Source organism: Oncorhynchus keta, chromosome 14, assembly GCF_023373465.1.
Source record: "Oncorhynchus keta strain PuntledgeMale-10-30-2019 chromosome 14, Oket_V2, whole genome shotgun sequence".
NCBI classification, from domain to species: domain Eukaryota; kingdom Metazoa; phylum Chordata; class Actinopteri; order Salmoniformes; family Salmonidae; genus Oncorhynchus; species Oncorhynchus keta.
The window spans coordinates 97958-107586 of record NC_068434.1 but is presented as its reverse complement, the minus strand read 5'-3'; positions in this window follow the sequence as shown (position 1 = coordinate 107586).

Below are 9629 nucleotides of genomic sequence, written 5' to 3'. Positions count from 1 at the left end.
CTGGTGGTCTATAACAGGTTTCAGTAGTACTCTCTAATACAGTCAGGTTATCTATAACAGGTTTCAGTAGTACTCTCTAATACAGTCTGGTGGTCTATAACAGGTTTCAGTAGTACTCTCTAATACAGTCAGGTTATCTATAACAGGTTTCAGTAGTACTCTCTAATACAGTCAGGTTATCTATAACAGGTTTCAGTAGTACTCTCTAATACAGTCAGGTTATCTATAACAGGTTTCAGTAGTACTCTCTAATACAGTCAGGTTATCTATAACAGGTTTCAGTAGTACTCTCTAATACAGTCTGGTTATCTATAACAGGTTTCAGTAGTACTCTCTAATACAGTCAGGTTATCTATAACAGGTTTCAGTAGTAGGTTTCAGTAGTTTCTAATACAGTCTGGTTATCTATAACAGGTTTCAGTAGTACTCTCTAATACAGTCAGGTTATCTATAACAGGTTTCAGTAGTACTCTCTAATACAGTCAGGTTATCTATAACAGGTTTCAGTAGTACTCTCTAATACAGTCTGGTGGTCTATAACAGGTTTCAGTAGTACTCTCTAATACAGTCTGGTTATCTATAGCAGGTTTCAGTAGTACTCTCTAATACAGTCAGGTTATCTATAACAGGTTTCAGTAGTACTCTCTAATACAGTCAGGTTATCTATAACAGGTTTCAGTAGTACTCTCTAATACAGTCAGGTTATCTATAACAGGTTTCAGTAGTACTCTCTAATACAGTCAGGTTATCTATAACAGGTTTCAGTAGTACTCTCTAATACAGTCAGGTTATCTATAACAGGTTTCAGTAGTACTCTCTAATACAGTCAGGTTATCTATAACAGGTTTCAGTAGTACTCTCTAATACAGTCAGGTTATCTATAACAGGTTTCAGTAGTACTCTCTAATACAGTCTGGTAACAGGTTTCAGTAGTACTCTATACAGTCAGGTTATCTATAACAGGTTTCAGTAGTACTCTCTAATACAGTCAGGTTATCTATAACAGGTTTCAGTAGTACTCTCTAATACAGTCTGGTGGTCAGTTTCAGTAGTTACATCTATAACAGGTTTCAGTAGTACTCTCTAATACAGTCAGGTGGTCTATAACAGATTTCAGTAGTACTCTCTAATACAGTCAGGTTATCTATAACAGGTTTCAGTAGTACTCTCTAATACAGTCTGGTTATCTATAACAGGTTTCAGTAGTACTCTCTAACACAGTCAGGTTATCTATAACAGGTTTCAGTAGTACTCTCTAATACAGTCAGGTTATCTATAACAGGTTTCAGTAGTACTCTCTAATACAGTCAGGTTATCTATAACAGGTTTCAGTAGTACTCTCTAATACAGTCAGGTTATCTATAACAGGTTTCAGTAGTACTCTCTAATACAGTCTGGTGGTCTATAACAGGTTTCAGTAGTACTCTCTAATACAGTCAGGTTATCTATAACAGGTTTCAGTAGTACTCTCTAATACAGTCAGGTTATCTATAACAGGTTTCAGTAGTACTCTCTAATACAGTCAGGTTATCTATAACAGGTTTCAGTAGTACTCTCTAATACAGTCAGGTTATCTATAACAGGTTTCAGTAGTACTCTCTAATACAGTCAGGTTATCTATAACAGGTTTCAGTAGTACTCTCTAATACAGTCAGGTTATCTATAACAGGTTTCAGTAGTACTCTCTAATACAGTCAGGTTATCTATAACAGGTTTCAGTAGTACTCTCTAATACAGTCAGGTTATCTATAACAGGTTTCAGTAGTACTCTCTAATACAGTCAGGTTATCTATAACAGGTTTCAGTAGTACTCTCTAATACAGTCAGGTTATCTATAACAGGTTTCAGTAGTACTCTCTAATACAGTCAGGTTATCTATAACAGGTTTCAGTAGTACTCTCTAATACAGTCAGGTTATCTATAACAGGTTTCAGTAGTACTCTCTAATACAGTCAGGTTATCTATAACAGGTTTCAGTAGTACTCTCTAATACAGTCAGGTTATCTATAACAGGTTTCAGTAGTACTCTCTAATACAGTCAGGTTATCTATAACAGGTTTCAGTAGTACTCTCTAATACAGTCAGGTTATCTATAACAGGTTTCAGTAGTACTCTCTAATACAGTCAGGTTATCTATAACAGGTTTCAGTAGTACTCTCTAATACAGTCAGGTTATCTATAACAGGTTTCAGTAGTACTCTCTAATACAGTCAGGTTATCTATAACAGGTTTCAGTAGTACTCTCTAATACAGTCAGGTTATCTATAACAGGTTTCAGTAGTACTCTCTAATACAGTCAGGTTATCTATAACAGGTTTCAGTAGTACTCTCTAATACAGTCAGGTTATCTATAACAGGTTTCAGTAGTACTCTCTAATACAGTCAGGTTATCTATAACAGGTTTCAGTAGTACTCTCTAATACAGTCAGGTTATCTATAACAGGTTTTATCTAATACAGTCAGGTTAGCAGGTTTCAGTAGTACTCTCTAATACAGTCTGGTTATCTATAACAGGTTTCAGTAGTACTCTCTAATACAGTCTGGTTATCTATAACAGGTTTCAGTAGTACTCTCTAATACAAGGTTACAGGTTTCAGTAGTACTCTCTAATACAGTCTGGTGGTCTATAACAGGTTTCAGTAGTACTCTCTAATACAGTCTGGTTATCTATAACAGGTTTCAGTAGTACTCTCTAATACAGTCTGGTGGTCTATAACAGGTTTCAGTAGTACTCTCTAATACAGTCTGGTTATCTATAACAGGTTTCAGTAGTACTCTCTAATACAGTCAGGTTATCTATAACAGGTTTCAGTAGTACTCTCTAATACAGTCAGGTTATCTATAACAGGTTTCAGTAGTACTCTCTAATACAGTCAGGTTATCTATAACAGGTTTCAGTAGTACTCTCTAATACAGTCTGGTTATCTATAACAGGTTTCAGTAGTACTCTCTAATACAGTCAGGTTATCTATAACAGGTTTCAGTAGTACTCTCTAATACAGTCAGGTTATCTATAACAGGTTTCAGTAGTACTCTCTAATACAGTCAGGTTATCTATAACAGGTTTCAGTAGTACTCTCTAATACAGTCTGGTTATCTATAACAGGTTTCAGTAGTACTCTCTAACACAGTCAGGTTATCTATAACAGGTTTCAGTAGTACTCTCTAATACAGTCAGGTTATCTATAACAGGTTTCAGTAGTACTCTCTAATACAGTCTGGTGGTCTATAACAGGTTTCAGTAGTACTCTCTAATACAGTCAGGTTATCTATAACAGGTTTCAGTAGTACTCTCTAATACAGTCAGGTTATCTATAGGTTTCAGTAGTACTCTCTAATACAGTCAGGTTATCTATAACAGGTTTCAGTAGTACTCTCTAATACAGTCAGGTTATCTATAACAGGTTTCAGTAGTACTCTCTAATACAGTCAGGTTATCTATAACAGGTTTCAGTAGTACTCTCTAATACAGTCAGGTTATCTATAACAGGTTTCAGTAGTACTCTCTAATACAGTCATGTTATCTATAACAGGTTTCAGTAGTACTCTCTAATACAGTCAGGTTATCTATAACAGGTTTCAGTAGTACTCTCTAATACAGTCAGGTTATCTATAACAGGTTTCAGTAGTACTCTCTAATACAGTCAGGTTATCTATAACAGGTTTCAGTAGTACTCTCTAATACAGTCAGGTTATCTATAACAGGTTTCAGTAGTACTCTCTAATACAGTCTGGTGATCTATAACAGGTTTCAGTAGTACTCTCTAATACAGTCTGGTTATCTATAACAGGTTTCAGTAGTACTCTCTAATACAGTCAGGTTATCTATAACAGGTTTCAGTAGTACTCTCTAATACAGTCAGGTTATCTATAACAGGTTTCAGTAGTACTCTCTAATACAGTCTGGTTATCTATAACAGGTTTCAGTAGTACTCTCTAATACAGTCTGGTTATCTATAACAGGTTTCAGTAGTACTCTCTAATACAGTCAGGTTATCTATAACAGGTTTCAGTAGTACTCTCTAATACAGTCAGGTTATCTATAATAGGTTTCAGTAGTACTCTCTAATACAGTCAGGTTATCTATAACAGGTTTCAGTAGTACTCTCTAATACAGTCAGGTTATCTATAACAGGTTTCAGTAGTACTCTCTAATACAGTCAGGTTATCTATAACAGGTTTCAGTAGTACTCTCTAATACAGTCAGGTTATCTATAACAGGTTTCAGTAGTACTCTCTAATACAGTCAGGTTATCTATAACAGGTTTCAGTAGTACTCTCTAATACAGTCAGGTTATCTATAACAGGTTTCAGTAGTACTCTCTAATACAGTCAGGTTATCTATAACAGGTTTCAGTAGTACTCTCTAATACAGTCAGGTTATCTATAACAGGTTTCAGTAGTACTCTCTAATACAGTCAGGTTATCTATAACAGGTTTCAGTAGTACTCTCTAATACAGTCAGGTTATCTATAACAGGTTTCAGTAGTACTCTCTAATACAGTCAGGTTATCTATAACAGGTTTCAGTAGTACTCTCTAATACAGTCAGGTTATCTATAACAGGTTTCAGTAGTACTCTCTAATACAGTCAGGTTATCTATAACAGGTTTCAGTAGTACTCTCTAATACAGTCAGGTTATCTATAACAGGTTTCAGTAGTACTCTCTAATACAGTCAGGTTATCTATAACAGGTTTCAGTAGTACTCTCTAATACAGTCAGGTTATCTATAACAGGTTTCAGTAGTACTCTCTAATACAGTCTGGTGGTCTATAACAGGTTTCAGTAGTACTCTCTAATACAGTCAGGTTATCTATAACAGGTTTCAGTAGTACTCTCTAATACAGTCAGGTTATCTATAACAGGTTTCAGTAGTACTCTCTAATACAGTCAGGTTATCTATAACAGGTTTCAGTAGTACTCTCTAATACAGTCTGGTTATCTATAACAGGTTTCAGTAGTACTCTCTAATACAGTCAGGTTATCTATAACAGGTTTCAGTAGTACTCTCTAATACAGTCTGGTTATCTATAACAGGTTTCAGTAGTACTCTCTAATACAGTCAGGTTATCTATAACAGGTTTCAGTAGTACTCTCTAATACAGTCAGGTTATCTATAACAGGTTTCAGTAGTACTCTCTAATACAGTCTGGTTATCTATAACAGGTTTCAGTAGTACTCTCTAATACAGTCAGGTTATCTATAACAGGTTTCAGTAGTACTCTCTAATACAGTCTGGTTATCTATAACAGGTTTCAGTAGTACTCTCTAATACAGTCAGGTTATCTATAACAGGTTTCAGTAGTACTCTCTAATACAGTCAGGTTATCTATAACAGGTTTCAGTAGTACTCTCTAATACAGTCAGGTTATCTATAACAGGTTTCAGTAGTACTCTCTAATACAGTCAGGTTATCTATAACAGGTTTCAGTAGTACTCTCTAATACAGTCAGGTTATCTATAACAGGTTTCAGTAGTACTCTCTAATACAGTCAGGTTATCTATAACAGGTTTCAGTAGTACTCTCTAATACAGTCAGGTTATCTATAACAGGTTTCAGTAGTACTCTCTAATACAGTCAGGTTATCTATAACAGGTTTCTAGTACTCTCTAATACAGTCAGGTTATCTATAACAGGTTTCAGTAGTACTCTCTAATACAGTCAGGTTATCTATAACAGGTTTCAGTAGTACTCTCTAATACAGTCAGGTTATCTATAACAGGTTTCAGTAGTACTCTCTAATACAGTCAGGTTATCTATAACAGGTTTCAGTAGTACTCTCTAATACAGTCAGGTTATCTATAACAGGTTTCAGTAGTACTCTCTAATACAGTCAGGTTATCTATAACAGGTTTCAGTAGTACTCTCTAATACAGTCAGGTTATCTATAACAGGTTTCAGTAGTACTCTCTAATACAGTCTGGTGGTCTATAACAGGTTTCAGTAGTACTCTCTAATACAGTCAGGTTATCTATAACAGGTTTCAGTAGTACTCTCTAATACAGTCAGGTTATCTATAACAGGTTTCAGTAGTACTCTCTAATACAGTCAGGTTATCTATAACAGGTTTCAGTAGTACTCTCTAATACAGTCTGGTGGTCTATAACAGGTTTCAGTAGTACTCTCTAATACAGTCAGGTTATCTATAACAGGTTTCAGTAGTACTCTAATACAGTCAGGTTATCTATAACAGGTTTCAGTAGTCTCTAATACAGTCAGGTTATCTATAACAGGTTTCAGTAGTACTCTCTAATACAGTCAGGTTATCTATAACAGGTTTCAGTAGTACTCTCTAATACAGTCAGGTTATCTATAACAGGTTTCAGTAGTACTCTCTAATACAGTCAGGTTATCTATAACAGGTTTCAGTAGTACTCTCTAATACAGTCAGGTTATCTATAACAGGTTTCAGTAGTACTCTCTAATACAGTCAGGTTATCTATAACAGGTTTCAGTAGTACTCTCTAATACAGTCAGGTTATCTATAACAGGTTTCAGTAGTACTCTAATACACAGTCAGGTTAATAACAGGTTTCAGTAGTACTCTCTAATACAGTCAGGTTATCTATAACAGGTTTCAGTAGTACTCTCTAATACAGTCAGGTTATCTATAACAGGTTTCAGTAGTACTCTCTAATACAGTCAGGTTATCTATAACAGGTTTCAGTAGTACTCTCTAATACAGTCAGGTTATCTATAACAGGTTTCAGTAGTACTCTCTAATACAGTCTGGTGGTCTATAACAGGTTTCAGTAGTACTCTCTAATACAGTCAGGTTATCTATAACAGGTTTCAGTAGTACTCTCTAATACAGTCAGGTGGTCTATAACAGATTTCAGTAGTACTCTCTAATACAGTCAGGTTATCTATAACAGGTTTCAGTAGTACTCTCTAATACAGTCTGGTTATCTATAACAGGTTTCAGTAGTACTCTCTAATACAGTCAGGTTATCTATAACAGGTTTCAGTAGTACTCTCTAATACAGTCAGGTTATCTATAACAGGTTTCAGTAGTACTCTCTAATACAGTTATCTATAACAGGTTTCAGTTATACAGTCAGGTTATCTATAACAGGTTTCAGTAGTACTCTCTAATACAGTCAGGTTATCTATAACAGGTTTCAGTAGTACTCTCTAATACAGTCTGGTTATCTATAACAGGTTTCAGTAGTACTCTCTAATACAGTCAGGTTATCTATAACAGGTTTCAGTAGTACTCTCTAATACAGTCAGGTTATCTATAACAGGTTTCAGTAGTACTCTCTAATACAGTCAGGTTATCTATAACAGGTTTCAGTAGTACTCTCTAATACAGTCAGGTTATCTATAACAGGTTTCAGTAGTACTCTCTAATACAGTCTGGTGGTCTATAACAGGTTTCAGTAGTACTCTCTAATACAGTCAGGTTATCTATAACAGGTTTCAGTAGTACTCTCTAATACAGTCAGGTTATCTATAACAGGTTTCAGTAGTACTCTCTAATACAGTCTGGTGGTCTATAACAGGTTTCAGTAGTACTCTCTAATACAGTCTGGTTATCTATAACAGGTTTCAGTAGTACTCTCTAATACAGTCAGGTTATCTATAACAGGTTTCAGTAGTACTCTCTAATACAGTCAGGTTATCTATAACAGGTTTCAGTAGTACTCTCTAATACAGTCAGGTTATCTATAACAGGTTTCAGTAGTACTCTCTAATACAGTCAGGTTATCTATAACAGGTTTCAGTAGTACTCTCTAATACAGTCAGGTTATCTATAACAGGTTTCAGTAGTACTCTCTAATACAGTCAGGTTATCTATAACAGGTTTCAGTAGTACTCTCTAATACAGTCAGGTTATCTATAACAGGTTTCAGTAGTACTCTCTAATACAGTCAGGTTATCTATAACAGGTTTCAGTAGTACTCTCTAATACAGTCAGGTTATCTATAACAGGTTTCAGTAGTACTCTCTAATACAGTCAGGTTATCTATAACAGGTTTCAGTAGTACTCTCTAATACAGTCAGGTTATCTATAACAGGTTTCAGTAGTACTCTCTAATACAGTCTGGTTATCTATAACAGGTTTCAGTAGTACTCTCTAATACAGTCAGGTTATCTATAACAGGTTTCAGTAGTACTCTAATACAGTCAGGTTATCTATAACAGGTTTCAGTAGTACTCTCTAATACAGTCAGGTTATCTATAACAGGTTTCAGTAGTACTCTCTAATACAGTCAGGTTATCTATAACAGGTTTCAGTAGTACTCTCTAATACAGTCTGGTGGTCTATAATAGGTTTCAGTAGTACTCTCTAATACAGTCAGGTTATCTATAATAGGTTTCAGTAGTACTCTCTAATACAGTCAGGTTATCTATAACAGGTTTCAGTAGTACTCTCTAATACAGTCTGGTTATCTATAACAGGTTTCAGTAGTACTCTTTAATACAGTCTGGTGGTCTATAACAGGTTTCAGTAGTACTCTCTAATACAGTCAGGTTATCTATAACAGGTTTCAGTAGTACTCTCTAATACAGTCAGGTTATCTATAATAGGTTTCAGTAGTACTCTCTAATACAGTCAGGTTATCTATAATAGGTTTCAGTAGTACTCTCTAATACAGTCAGGTTATCTATAACAGGTTTCAGTAGTTCTAATACAGTCAGGTTATCTATAACAGGTTTCAGTAGTACTCTCTAATACAGTCAGGTTATCTATAATAGGTTTCAGTAGTACTCTCTAATACAGTCAGGTTATCTATAACAGGTTTCAGGTTTCAGTAGGTTATCTCTCTAATACAGTCAGGTTATCTATAACAGGTTTCAGTAGTACTCTCTAATACAGTCAGGTTATCTATAACAGGTTTCAGTAGTACTCTCTAATACAGTCAGGTTATCTATAACAGGTTTCAGTAGTACTCTCTAATACAGTCAGGTTATCTATAACAGGTTTCAGTAGTATCTAATACAGTCAGGTTATCTATAACAGGTTTCAGTAGTACTCTCTAATACAGTCAGGTTATCTATAACAGGTTTCAGTAGTACTCTCTAATACAGTCAGGTTATCTATAACAGGTTTCAGTAGTACTCTCTAATACAGTCAGGTTATCTATAACAGGTTTCAGTAGTACTCTCTAATACAGTCAGGTTATCTATAACAGGTTTCAGTAGTACTCTCTAATACAGTCTGGTGGTCTATAACAGGTTTCAGTAGTACTCTCTAATACAGTCAGGTTATCTATAACAGGTTTCAGTAGTACTCTCTAATACAGTCAGGTTATCTATAACAGGTTTCAGTAGTACTCTCTAATACAGTCAGGTTATCTATAACAGGTTTCAGTAGTACTCTCTAATACAGTCTGGTGGTCTATAACAGGTCTATACAGTCAGGTTATCTATAACAGGTTTCAGTAGTACTCTCAGGTTAACAACAGGTCAGGTTAGTCTGGTGGTCTATAACAGGTTTCAGTAGTACTCTCTAATACAGTCTGGTGGTCTATAACAGGTTTCAGTAGTACTCTCTAATACAGTCAGGTTATCTATAACAGGTTTCAGTAGTACTCTCTAATACAGTCAGGTTATCTATAACAGGTTTCAGTAGTACTCTCTCTAATACAGTCAGGTTATCTATAACAGGTTTCAGTAGTA